Here is a 12237-nt window from a genome sequence, read left to right as displayed (position 1 = left end):
TGTTTTTTTCTTTTTTTTTTTTTCTTCTTTCTCTTCCTTATATAAGCTCTGCGCTGCAGAAGAAAGTTTGCACAGGCTCAGAAAGATCATATGCAGTTTCAAATCTACTTGAAAGATAAGGCTTTTTTTTTTTCCCCTTCCCCAAGGCTAATATATTACATACCTATTCAGCACAGGGCTGCCTGTTATCTGATAAGATAATTAGCATCAGACAGCAGGAGAAGCATACGTACTTTTAAAAAGGAGCATTACTGAACATTTACAGAGAGAGACAAAGAGCGTGCTTATCAGAGCTTTTCCATGCAGGAGACTTGTGCTAGTGACTTTGGGTCAAGAAGTCTTTTATTAAATTAGCAATGCAAATGTGGTTTACTTTATACATGTGGAATTTAATTGTGTCGGACAGCCTCCCTCTAGAGCACTTTGGGGCTTTTTACAGATTTAGCGTGAAGAGTTCCAACTCGGGCTCTGAGTATTTCTTTTTGTTTGTTTTATCCTCTGTAAAGACATCTGTTCTACATGGCTCTCCACCTTGGCCGCAGTTCAATTTCCACTGACTTCCACGAACTCCATTATGAAACCCAAGTGCAAGCCTCTCTTTGCACCAGGATCAGCCCGTGACTCCTGAGCACAGACCTGCAACTTACAGACACCCTCAGCCATCTCTCCTGAAGCATGTGGCTATGGGGAGCAGCCACCACCTTGAGGAAAGTACACCTCATTCTCCAGCTTGTCCCTCCCCTGCTGATAGACAGTCATGAGCCCTTGAAGCCTTGCTATAGTAGTTTAAAAATAGGGAAAGCTGAGACAAAGACCTTTATCAGCTCTAAAAGCAGGACAACACTGGTGCTTACCCTGCCTGATGTGGCCTTTGCTGGTTGCTAAATGGCTAAAATGATCCATAGTGGTCAAAGGGGGAAGAGGGCAGGACTTGAAACAAGAACGTGACATCTGACATTTGCCAGTCCTGTTCGTAAAGTGGCTGGCCCATAGGCAGGAGCTCCTGTCTGAGCACGCCTGCTGGATCCTCCGCAGCAAACCCTTTGGGCCTGACAGTTGTAATAATAAATACCGTAACTGGGCTGACATTTTGGCCTGGCAGGGTCTTTCATAAGTCTCAGCTGGGAGTGATTGTTTTAATGAAAAATGTTAATAGATGAATAGTTTGCCCATAAGTTGTTACTTCTAGCATAGAAGGCACCAAGTTCTTTTTAGTGGTGGTTGTTTTCTTTTAATAGCATATGTGGAGTTTTCTGGGGGATGTGGCAGTGCTCCTCACCTAAAAGGTGGGGGGCAGGACTCTGAAAAACACATGGAGTCCTTGTCACTTGCATCATTCTGTGTGACTGCGCGAGGTGTGCTGGCAACTGGGGGAAACTGGAGCCAAAGGCGGGGGTTCAGTTCTCGTCCCTGCTATGGGGCTACTGGCGAAGGAGAAGAGTTCTTAGCCTACCCCACAGGGGACCGGGGTATACATATGTAGACCCAGGTTATTGCGGGTGGGAGCATCAACTGCACAGGAAATATTTCCCCTCAAGATGTTTTTCCAATTGATTGCAAAGGAAGAAATGGTCACTGATGCGGGGAGGAGGCAGATCTTTCCCACCCCTGATAAGTCCCGTTAGTCTGACTGAAAGATATGATGCATCAGCTTGTGGGGCTTTGCTGTCTAGGCAATCAGCCAGTCCGTTGAATGAGGAGATCGCAAAAAGGGAACATGGTTGGAGCAGTACAAAGCAGGCCAACCCAACGTTTCTTTTGTGTTGCCTATGGTTTTAGAAAACATTCTGGAGTAACAGAACAGATCAGGGAGACAGAGATGTAACTACTGCCAGGCTGCTCAGCCTTCAGCTCCTGCTCTTCTGCTTGCCCCCAGTCCCTCCCAGAAATGAGGGAAGACTTGAGCGGAAGAACTGAAAGACAGCCCGCGACTACCAGTGGTAGAAAGGTTGCCTGACATGGACGTGGATGCAAAGTACTGCAACATACATTGCCGCTGCCAGATGCCTACTTCTCTGACATTACAGAAGGAGCTTAATGCTGCTTTATAAACCTCAGCTGACACTACTCACCTTGTCACGTCTCTGGTATGAGGTATCTTATTTCACAGCCTCTGCCAAAACATCCCAGGTGCTCAGGCTAAATCAGGAGAAGAAATGTAACACGGTCTTTCCAGGTTTGAGCAAATGGGTATGGAAACAGGGTACTTGGAGCAGAAGTAAATGGAGGTTGTGATCTCCCCTTTTGATTTGAATCTTCCATCGCAGCTAATGTGTGGTCTGGTACCATTCATTCATGGATCTGTCTTTCAAAGAGCGAGATCCTACAACCTACCACCCAAACCTTAACTGTCCTCTGCTAATCAGGTTGACAAAAATTAATCTCTAACATCAGCTGTGAGGCAGCCAGTAACTTGATCCCTATCACGGCAGTCTCAGGGTAGCACAGGGTACTAAGACTGTCCTTGTAACTTTGGCTAGTGACAAACACTAGTGCGTAATTATTTGTTGGATCACTCTTGATATTTGATACTGTTGATCATCCCATGCTGCTAACCTGTGTGGAGAAGCTGTGCATATCAGTGGAAGCTCCATGAAAGTATTCTGTTCCTTCTCCTAAGGCAGAGCCAGACGAGTCACAAGCAGTAGCTGTTTTCCTGTGTCCAAACTTCTCATCTCTGGAAGCTGACAAGGCTTCTTCCATACACATGTGAAACCATTGGAGAGCTGGGGAGATCGCGTGGTGAGCTGAAGTGCCTGCTTTTCTGTAGATGCTATCTAGGTTTTCATATTCCTTATTGCAAGCATAATTACTGCCTTCCCCTAATCATCTTAGTGACTAACTGAAGTTGGCATTGCACTGCAGAGCAAATGGCCAGAAGTGGACCAGACAAGTCTAAGATCTCGGTTGTATTAAACAGCTGTATCAATGTTACTTAAAATCACATGTAAACCAAATTGACTGTGCTAGCTTAAGACTGCCTTATTTGCAAATACCTAATCAGCTCCTAAACAGATTTAAGCTTAAACCAAAACAGACATGGTTTAACACTGAAAGATGAGAATGTCCACTCTGTCTTTTACACTAGTTTAACTAAAATGGATTGTAAAATAAACATTTAGAGAAACTAATATGATTTTTCCTAGCAGTTTAGACCTACGTGATGACGGTAGAAGCAGAGGAGTACTTTGAAATTCTTCCTTCCATAACTATTCCAGGTGCTGAGGGCCTTTGACGTTTGTTGCACCTCTGGGAACTTTTGGGCTTTAGTACTTGCTTACAGAATATGCACAGAAATAGGAAAGCTCCGTCTCCGTTTCACAGGGACCAGACTTCACTGGGTGCAGTGCAGCCACGATGGTCCACATAAAATGATAACTGCATTCGAAATCACATGCTCAGAAAACGGGAACAAATGGAAGCAGTCTGTCAGTTTACCACGCACACATTGCCATAGGCCTGTTGTTCGTAAACGTCTCCCCATTTTTCTTCTTTCTGCTACACATGGAAGTTCTGCTTCATTGCATGGAGTCCTGGGTGGGTTTTCAAATTTGATCCTAGAAGGCTTTCAAGGAAATGGCCTTCACCATTTCTGAGGTGGGGCCTTCCTTTATGATCATGATTGCACGCAAGTGCATTTCACAGAAGCAGTGAAACTGTCAAGCCATAGAAGGAAGCTTCTGGACAGAGGACTTTCCCAGAAGCTGTATCTAGACTGAGGAAATGTATTTCTGCAATGAATAACATGTCTGTAGACATCATCGCTTTCAGAAAATGTCAAACTCCCTCTGTAAGTTATAGAAGCACACAAGTGCCTGTGTAACCCCTACGGGATTAATCAAGCTCTTTCTCCTATGGGGTGCTAAGGAAAGAAAAGTGGGAGAGATTATTGTTGCTATTTTTACATGCTTGGGAGCTGCTAAGCGATTCTAATAATGGGAGTCATAAATTACTTCACCAATGCATTTGGAGATGAGACAGTGAACTGACTCCTTGGAGAAATAGAGAACAGGTATTCTGAATGGCAGATGCTGCAGAGGAGGGGGCTCAGGCACTAGGAAAGGGAGACTGTATGGATGAAACTGGATTTCTCTTCTGCTCCCCCACTTTAATTTGTTTGTGGTGCAAGCAGAGTAGGCACCGCATTTGCAATCTGCAAGGTTGGTGAAAGCATTCGCACCTGCTACCTGAAGGATGGTTCAGCAAAAGATATTCAAAAGTTTATTCAGTGGATTCTTTTTTTCTTTTGCTGTTCCCAAAAAAGAAGCTCATTCATATGCACTTGACAGTGAGAGGTAAATTTTCAGTGCAGTGCAAGGTGACTTAACCACATGATTCCCGGGAACAGTAGTGGGAATGCTGCAGCAAAATCCTCATGCCAAGGCATATGAAAACATCTAGAGATGAATCCACTACCCTCTGGCAATGGGAATCCTGGTCAATGAATTTTGTACTGAGTGCTGAAACAAATAAAATCCATGCCACAAATCTCCTGTCTGCAGCACTGTGATTCTCTCTCTCTGAGATTCTGTGCAGACTTCTCCCTGGTGCATTGCATTAATATTAAATTAACAACACACTACTCACATGGAACTTACATTCTAAAAAAAGCTCACATTATGCTGTAAGCCTTTTATTACAAAATAATAGCAGTCGTGAGGTTAAAGTTTGTTCATACAGTTTTCTATAGAACATCTGTACATTTTTTATGGAGGATAAAAGCTACGTTCCATGTGTAGCTTAGTCATATGAATATAGATAATGAGTAGTTTATTGAATTTCCTTTTTGATTTTACCATTCGCTTATATTCACATAAAGCCTTTCCATGCAAAACATACCACATTTTTGTAAGTGGTGCTTTCTTTTCAGAAACACTAATTTCTCTGTCAGTGTTCTGCAGAGGATGTGACCTGATATGAAAAGGACCTATTCCTCTAGGATTTAGCTTGTAGCTAGAGGCATAAATCAGAGATTCTCTGAAGTGGATTGTAATCCACACTGGAGAGAATAAAGAGAAATCACTAGGTCCATATGGAGCAGAACCTTGAGAAGCTTTATGAGGAACACATTCACTGGAATAGTTACCCAGCATCCGAGCCATGGAAGCCCACACAGGCTTCAAAACCAAAATATTTCAGGGCTTTTGTGGCCTTCTATGATGCGGAAGCTGGACAGAATTTTTATTGAATCTGGCCCTAAATAAGCAAAAGAATTTTGTAATCAGTGCATGGTTTAACAGGAAGCCAGAAAAATTCTTTTAATATTGGGGTGATATGGTGGGAAAGCTTAGCCCTACATACGGCCCTGGCTGCTGAGCTCAAAAGAAATTTGCCTGCAAACAAAACAAGCTGGGAGTACAGAAAACTCCTAAGTAACGTGGCTGGGAAAAAGGTATGTATCAGAATCTCAGTTTTTTACTGCATATATATAAGCCATACCTTACTTTTTAAATGCTGACCCTTCACCCCACAAAATTGTTTTCAGTACCTTAAACAGACTCAGTCCTTGAATGCTGATCCCCCTTCTCCCCATCTTGTAGAAGCACTTTCAGTTATTGGTAGAGCACTCTGGATACAGTGCCAGAGCTCCTTAATGCCATTCCAGGTGTCAAATAGGAGGGGCTATTAGAAAGCAATATGTAGCAATCCTCAGCCCTGATGGTATTTCAGCATTAAGCCTAGATCCTGGAACAATTGCTTGCTATATTGCCAAAAGTCTTAGAGATTAAAGCTTTGGTAGTATTGATATGAAAGAGGCAAATAAGTGACCATTGCACGATGGTCTAGATTCAAAAGGGACTACATTACATTATGCCATGAACTTGAAATCATCCTAGTGCTCTCCAGAGAGCCTTGCGCCATGGCAGTCAGCAGAGTTACCAGGAGGGGCAGGTATTATAACTGCAGTTGTGTTTTCTCACCTTGAAATTTTATTTTCATGTTTTAGATGCAGAGATTTGGGTAGTGTTAAAAAATGTCCAAAGGGTCATTAACCAACATCTGAGAGTGTTGTGGAGATCCAGATAAGTGGGCAGGGCTCATGTGGGGTCTAGCTAAGTGGATCTGAGCTCATTCCTTTAGCTTCAGAGTATACCTGTAAGTGATGATGATTTCACTGGGAGCAGCATGTAAGCATTTCCATAAACAGGGTGTGCATTGTGTAGCAAAATCAAAGCTATGCAGTAATAACTACCCTGCAGCTAAATGGATGCTTTTTCCACAGCTGAATCCTTAGAGGGATGATGTAGTTTTTAGTCATTCATTGCCATGTGACTTATTAAAACAATTAAGAGGCAAAAAGTGGTTATTTTGAGTGGTTTGGCAAAGGCTATACAGCATGAAGTTCAAGCAGAATGAGTTTCTACCTCTGTTGGTAGCAAAGCCTGTGAAGTGGCCAAGGCTGCGGTTCTCTTCTTAGCTCCCCTTCTAACTCACTGTTTAACCTTGGAAAAATCCCCTGGCCACTTTGGGTTTGCAACTCATTATGAACTTGAAACTCGGACCGACTTCTCTAAAAGATTCCCGGGCTCCCTGGGCAAACCTAGGTCCAGTTCTGGGGTTAAGCCTGATGGGTTTATAATTTGAGCCCTGCGTACACGATGTTTGAGGTTTTGACATGTAACCAGATGAAACATAGTAGTTTCAGCTGAGTTTTGCTTTGATTTTTTGGGTTCAGCTGTACTCCTCACTTAAACAAAAGGCCTGAAGGTGGTGAAGCTAACTGAAGAAACCGTCCACTGAGGGCGTCTAGGGGAAAACCAGATAGTTTCACTCAGTCTGATTTAAAATTAAAGCCCTAGGTGTATGATTTACTGTGTTTTTTATATTCAGTGAAATTGCCTGTACCCTGTTCCAGGAGCAGAATATAAGAGAGGCAGGTGTGTAACATTAAAAACCTGCAAGATGCCTTGAGTGGAAGATCTCTGCAGACAAACGTGCAAACATTGTGAGTGACAACACAGATTTTCCCTTTTTGAATTTCCTTGCCTTGCCTCCATTTCCTCCTTTCCAACCATCCAAACAGTACAGTGCAAACAAAACTTGTAGTGAGGTACCCCAAGACGTGCAGGACTAGTCTTCTAGATTTCCTGCTGGGTGGCAAACAGATACTTTGTTAGTCTGGTCATGGCCTTGGTCGAAATGCACCTCATGTCTGTTGTCCAGGTTGCTGTGTTTGCATCCTACTTTGCTAGACCCATGTGTCTCTGACCGGCCTTGTAGCTATGCTTGGGACCTGCAGATCTTTTTGAGGTCTGAAAAGCCGGTGGAGCCAGAAATCAGCACAAGTTTGTCAGTGATTTCAACTCGTTTCTGTGCTCTAGTCCTGTGGACACTTCAGCTTATAGCTCACACCTTGACACACAGTTAACCTGGGTAGCTAAATAACACAGGCTTAGCAGAAGAGGTTTCTGCAAACAGTTGTTATTTTCTTAGGCAACAGATGTCAAGGGCATGAAGACTGGGTGAGCTTTGGGCCACAATTTGCTCAGGCTGTATCTGCACCACAAGCATGGAAGCAATTGCCAGCGCTGGATTTAGCTGGCCACCGTGGGCTGTGTCCCAGCTTGGGTGAGACTCAGGTACTTCCCCCCAGCTCCAGAGCTGGAGGGACCCTCAGAGGCTGGGCTGGCTCAGGTTGGTGTCATCACCCCAATTCACACAGCAGTTGTACAGGGGAAAGGAGCATGGGGCCTTTGGGGCCGGCCGGCTCGTGGGGACATAGCCAGCTGCTCCCCAGCACTTGGGAGGAAACTTCAGAGGGCAGAGGCTGGCACCACGTTGTGTAGCTTTATTTTAAAGAACTAACTGTGATTTTTATATGGAGCGTTTGTATGCCAAAAATACAGCTCTCTTTATTTAGTGAAATATCCTTTGGAAAACTGTAAAATCATGACAGGTTTTCATATTTATTTTACATTCAGTTCAGGATTAAACACGATCAGCTTTAGGGCCTTGTAGGAGCCAAGAGAATATAAAGGTTGTCAGAAAATTGGAGGCTTTATACCAGGCTGTTCTGATTTAACTGGCAGACCATTTAAAGTTACTTGAGATCTGGGGAGAAGCAGAGCTTTTCAGAAATGTCAGTCTTCTGAGGAGAGTGCTGCCATTTCTGACTGGCACCCACTCTCCAAAGTATTGACCTCAGCACCGGCAGGAGAACAGCAGCAGCATCTTTAAGCTATATTTTGTTATTATTGTTCAGAAGTTTCCCCCTTTCTGAATAGATGCGTGTCCCCCAGAGATGTAGTAGCATCTGGGCTTTCTTGCAGCTGAGTTTAAAGCTGCCTGGTTCCCCAAAATGAAGTGACAGCTTTCAGTCTTCCACAGGAACATGTGAATGTATTCAGGTTCATTTATAACACACAGAGAAGAAAATGGATATTAGGAAGAAAAAAAAAAAAAAGAGGAAAGAGAAAAAAATCTTTGAGGGCTTTATCTGCCCGGGCTGGGAAGTCGTACAATGCATCCACACACTTCAGTCTACGTGAGTAGAGTAGTAATGGGATACACATGCACACACATGCACACACACACACACAAGCTGGGATCCTTTCAAGAAGTCGAATTATTCCTTTGGTCAAAGGTATTTTTCTTAGTTCTAATAATAAACACTGAAATCTGGGGTTAGTGCAACGTACAAAGATAGCCTTTAATATACCCGACGTGGGTTACGTCAAACTGTATCCAGTATACAATGACCACATTGTTTCTCTTTTTTTTGTTTCCACAAAAGTATAAAAGAGCATCATGCTACAGACAGCACATTTTAGTCTGAAGTGGAACTGGCAGAGGATTTCAATGGAAAGTTGATTTATTTCAAGGGATTATGGGAGTCCAGGGATAAAGCTGGCACCCGGCCACAGGGAGAGCCCTTGACCTAGAAGCAGGAACAGTTTTCAAAGCTGTACATGTACATAACTGAGCAGAACACTTTAATTTAGTGCAGAGCATAACCTGAATTCCTTCTCTGAGGGAAGATGAAAGAAAGAAATTTTACTTCTTAGTAGGACGTTGGAAGCTGTAGCCAAAGCTCTTTGCCTATTTTACATCTTACTCTGCAGCATTGCAGAAAGCAATTGTTTGTGACAAAAGGCCACTTTCTTCCCTGCTTAACTGGGAAAGCAAATTGAGCTGCCACTCATAAAACCGACTGAATACAGAATTAATTTGCTTTTCCTGATAGATGAAACAAGTTAACAGGCCGCTGCAGGTTACTTTCTGAATCAACATATGAAACATAATTTCATTGTCTTTCCTTCCCCCTTTCTCTAGGCCTTGAGCAGTAATTATAAAGACTTCAAACCTCCCTAGTGACATCAGCTGGTTAAAAAGATTCGGACCACAGGAATAATGTAACCCAGAGCCTGCTTTCAGCAGCTTTGTTCACACTCCAGAGAAGGTAATTCCATACAAAATACTCTTCTGTAACTATGCTCTATTAATTTTAGTGGTGGTTTTCAGTAAGCTTCACATTGGCATTCATATCATCTGGCCTATTCCTTAGTCAGAAGGTACAAAGCATAACAGCAGCAGAATGAGTCTTTAAAATGATATTTTGGAGCATTTCATGAAGACTGTGTATTACATCAAACATGCCATAATAATTACATTTACTAAAACTTCCTAAGCAGTAATAGGCTTCTAGTTCAGCTGGCCTTGAAATCAATCATAAACCTCATCTGCCTAATTAAGTGCTTTACTCTGCAGCTCTTAGTCCGGCCAAACGTCTGCAGGCGTCTGTAGGTATCTGACCCGAATTGAGGACTCTGGGTTTGAGCCCTGTGTTTCCAGACAGCGCGTCTGACTGATACTGCAAAACCGCAAAAATGCCAGATGGTTTCAACATATTACATAGCTCCCTGTATGGGCATCCACCGCCAGTGTGTGCCTTCCTGTAAAATTTCACATGTTGAAACAACTTCTTGCAGTGCAGAGACAACACTGTGCCTGAAAACAAAGATTTAACGACATTGGCGTTGCTCAGCCTCGTCAGCTTCTGGTCTGGGAAAAATTTTCAGCTGTTCTAAAATTATAAGATAACGTAATTCTGGCTAGAATAGGGCATAGTCTGGGCAGGCTTCTTCATTATCAGCTTCGTTGTTGGACTTTAATCCTTATTTTATGACCCGTCCGCTGTTTTGGGTTTAGCTTGCATCGTGGGCACAAACTACCCGTTGTGGCAGATTTGCATAGTGATTTTCCTGTGTGCATTAAAATGAGACTAATGGATTCATTTCACTTGTCAGCTATAATGAGTGGGGACCCAACCTGTGGCTGGGTTGGATCCCATGTAGGAGGCTTGCGGTCTGGGAGGCCAGGGCCAGGGAAAGTGGTCCTTTTGCTACGTTACCTAAAGCAATCTTGACTGATACTGCCAGGCCCCCTTGCATGCTAACTGGTCTGCTGGTTGCCTCATAACTTGCAGACAATTACCCTGGATATCTAGGGAAATGAGAAAGAGCCAAGGAGCCAGCTCTGTGCAACGGAGGGAGCCTCCTTCCCCTGCGTATGCATACACCCTTTTGTCAGGCTCTGGAGGGCAGGCCCGGACCCTTTGCATTTCCTGAGCTAAGTTTTTCAATGCTGTGAAGTTCTTTGAGCATCCAAACTATGCCTGTGGGCATGCATTGAACTAGCATTGGCAAAACTGATGGGGTTGGTGCCTGCTTCACTACTTAATCTGGGAAGGAGAAAGAAGGTAAACTCATCTGTCAGTGGAGAGCCATTTGGCTAGGCCTGCTTCTTAATGCATGTAGTCAAGACCTAGATAAGGCAGCTTTACCTGTGTGTACCTTTTTTTAGCTCTGGCACTTGGGATCTAGTGCCAGGTACTGTAGGAGATGCAGGCAGTGCAAATGCATGGGATAAAACCTGGCTGCCTTTCTCATGCAAAGGAGTTTGACACTCCCACCCAGGAGCCCCATGAAACGCAAGGGTATTAAATCCTGCCTGCAGACAGCTGCTAGAGTCTTTTCTTGAGCACACCTGTTTCTTCCAAAGCCCTAAGAATCAGATCTTGCAAGCCTGACACTGAACTGAGTGACACAGAAATGTCTCCCAGTGCATGCTAAAGAAAACTATGAACTGCTAACTCTTTTTATGCCTCATGCGGATCATGGGCAGTTCCATGCATTTGGTAAGGCCAGCTTTGTGCTCACCATCCCCACCGTGATGTTCAAGAATTCCTGAGAGGCTGCCATTATGGGACAGGCACCACCATGGATTACATCCCTTTACCCGTGCTCCCCTCCAGTCCTCCATGTCCTTTCTGAAGAAGTCATAGATTTGAGATGTCACAAGTACTCCAGATGTTGCTGCAGACCTTGTAATCTAGGGTATTTGCCCCGAGCACATAATTCTGGAGAACTTTGCATCAGGATTTCATGAAGAGATAGGGAGGACAGAAGGAATGCATTTTTTTTAAAGGTTAAAAAAAAAAATCATCTTGTGCGCTGAATGCTTTTTGCAGCCAGGTTACCTGGGACATTCTGTGCAGAAAGCTACGCTTGAACTCATTTTCAGTTGATGTTGTAACTTCCCTCCTTGGCAGTAGTACTAGTAAGTTTGTAATCAAATACATGGCAGCTGCACCGCTGGGCCAACACGGTCACTTTTAATTCAGAGGTCTGTGGTTCAGTGGGGAAAACATAATTATGAACTGCCTTGGGAAAGGGCTGTGTTGATGTGGCCAGGCGTCTTACCAGTAGTAAGTATTTATACAGCATCTTTTCTACCGATAGAAATTATTAAAAAGGAAGAATAGAAACACTTTCTCTTGCTTTTACGTAGCAAGGAAACATGTAACTGATTTTACCCTGTGCTGCTTATAATTACTTCTTAGTATCTACTAATTATGGCAAAGAACAGGAGAACTCTAATGACAGTGGTGTTAACTGAATAAAATTTTAGTTACTCCAGCTTTAGTGAATAATTTGTCTTCCTCAACTTGATTTACTAATATCTTAGTTGACAAGACTCCCCATTTTGTGTATTCATTTTGTAGTTAGAGAGGGATTGTTTATAATTTACAGTTTAAGTCTGAGTGCTATTATTTTGCACTGTCAAAGAGCATCTGTTACAGTAGAGAGCTCTTCATATGTTAGCGCCGCAAAAAATGAAGCACACCAGCCACGTTAGCAGCCAGTTTCTGAGCACCCTGCAATGTTCCACTGTGTAAAGGTGAATTTCTTTTGAAAGGGCAGAAAATGGAATTGCATAAGTGAACTCTGTGCTGTC

The 12237-nt window shown here is 43.3% G+C and overlaps 1 protein-coding gene across 7 annotated transcripts in view; it reads left to right on the top strand.

Annotated features, from left to right (window-relative positions):
* The window catches only part of ATXN1 (ataxin 1), a 377565-nt gene that overhangs the window by 130850 nt on the left and 234478 nt on the right, over positions 1-12237 (top strand). For 6 of the 7 annotated variants that reach the window (XM_068397241.1, XM_068397236.1, XM_068397244.1 and 3 more), the window contains one exon: positions 507-2742. The gene's annotated coding sequence lies outside the window, so the exon portion shown is untranslated. The remainder of the gene's footprint in view (positions 1-506; positions 2743-12237) is intronic. The other variant, XM_068397238.1, reaches the window with a different exon arrangement.

Source organism: Nyctibius grandis, chromosome 3, assembly GCF_013368605.1.
Source record: "Nyctibius grandis isolate bNycGra1 chromosome 3, bNycGra1.pri, whole genome shotgun sequence".
NCBI classification, from domain to species: Eukaryota; Metazoa; Chordata; class Aves; order Nyctibiiformes; family Nyctibiidae; genus Nyctibius; species Nyctibius grandis.
The sequence above is the reverse complement of the archived record's forward strand: the minus strand, read 5'-3'. Positions and strand labels throughout refer to the sequence as shown.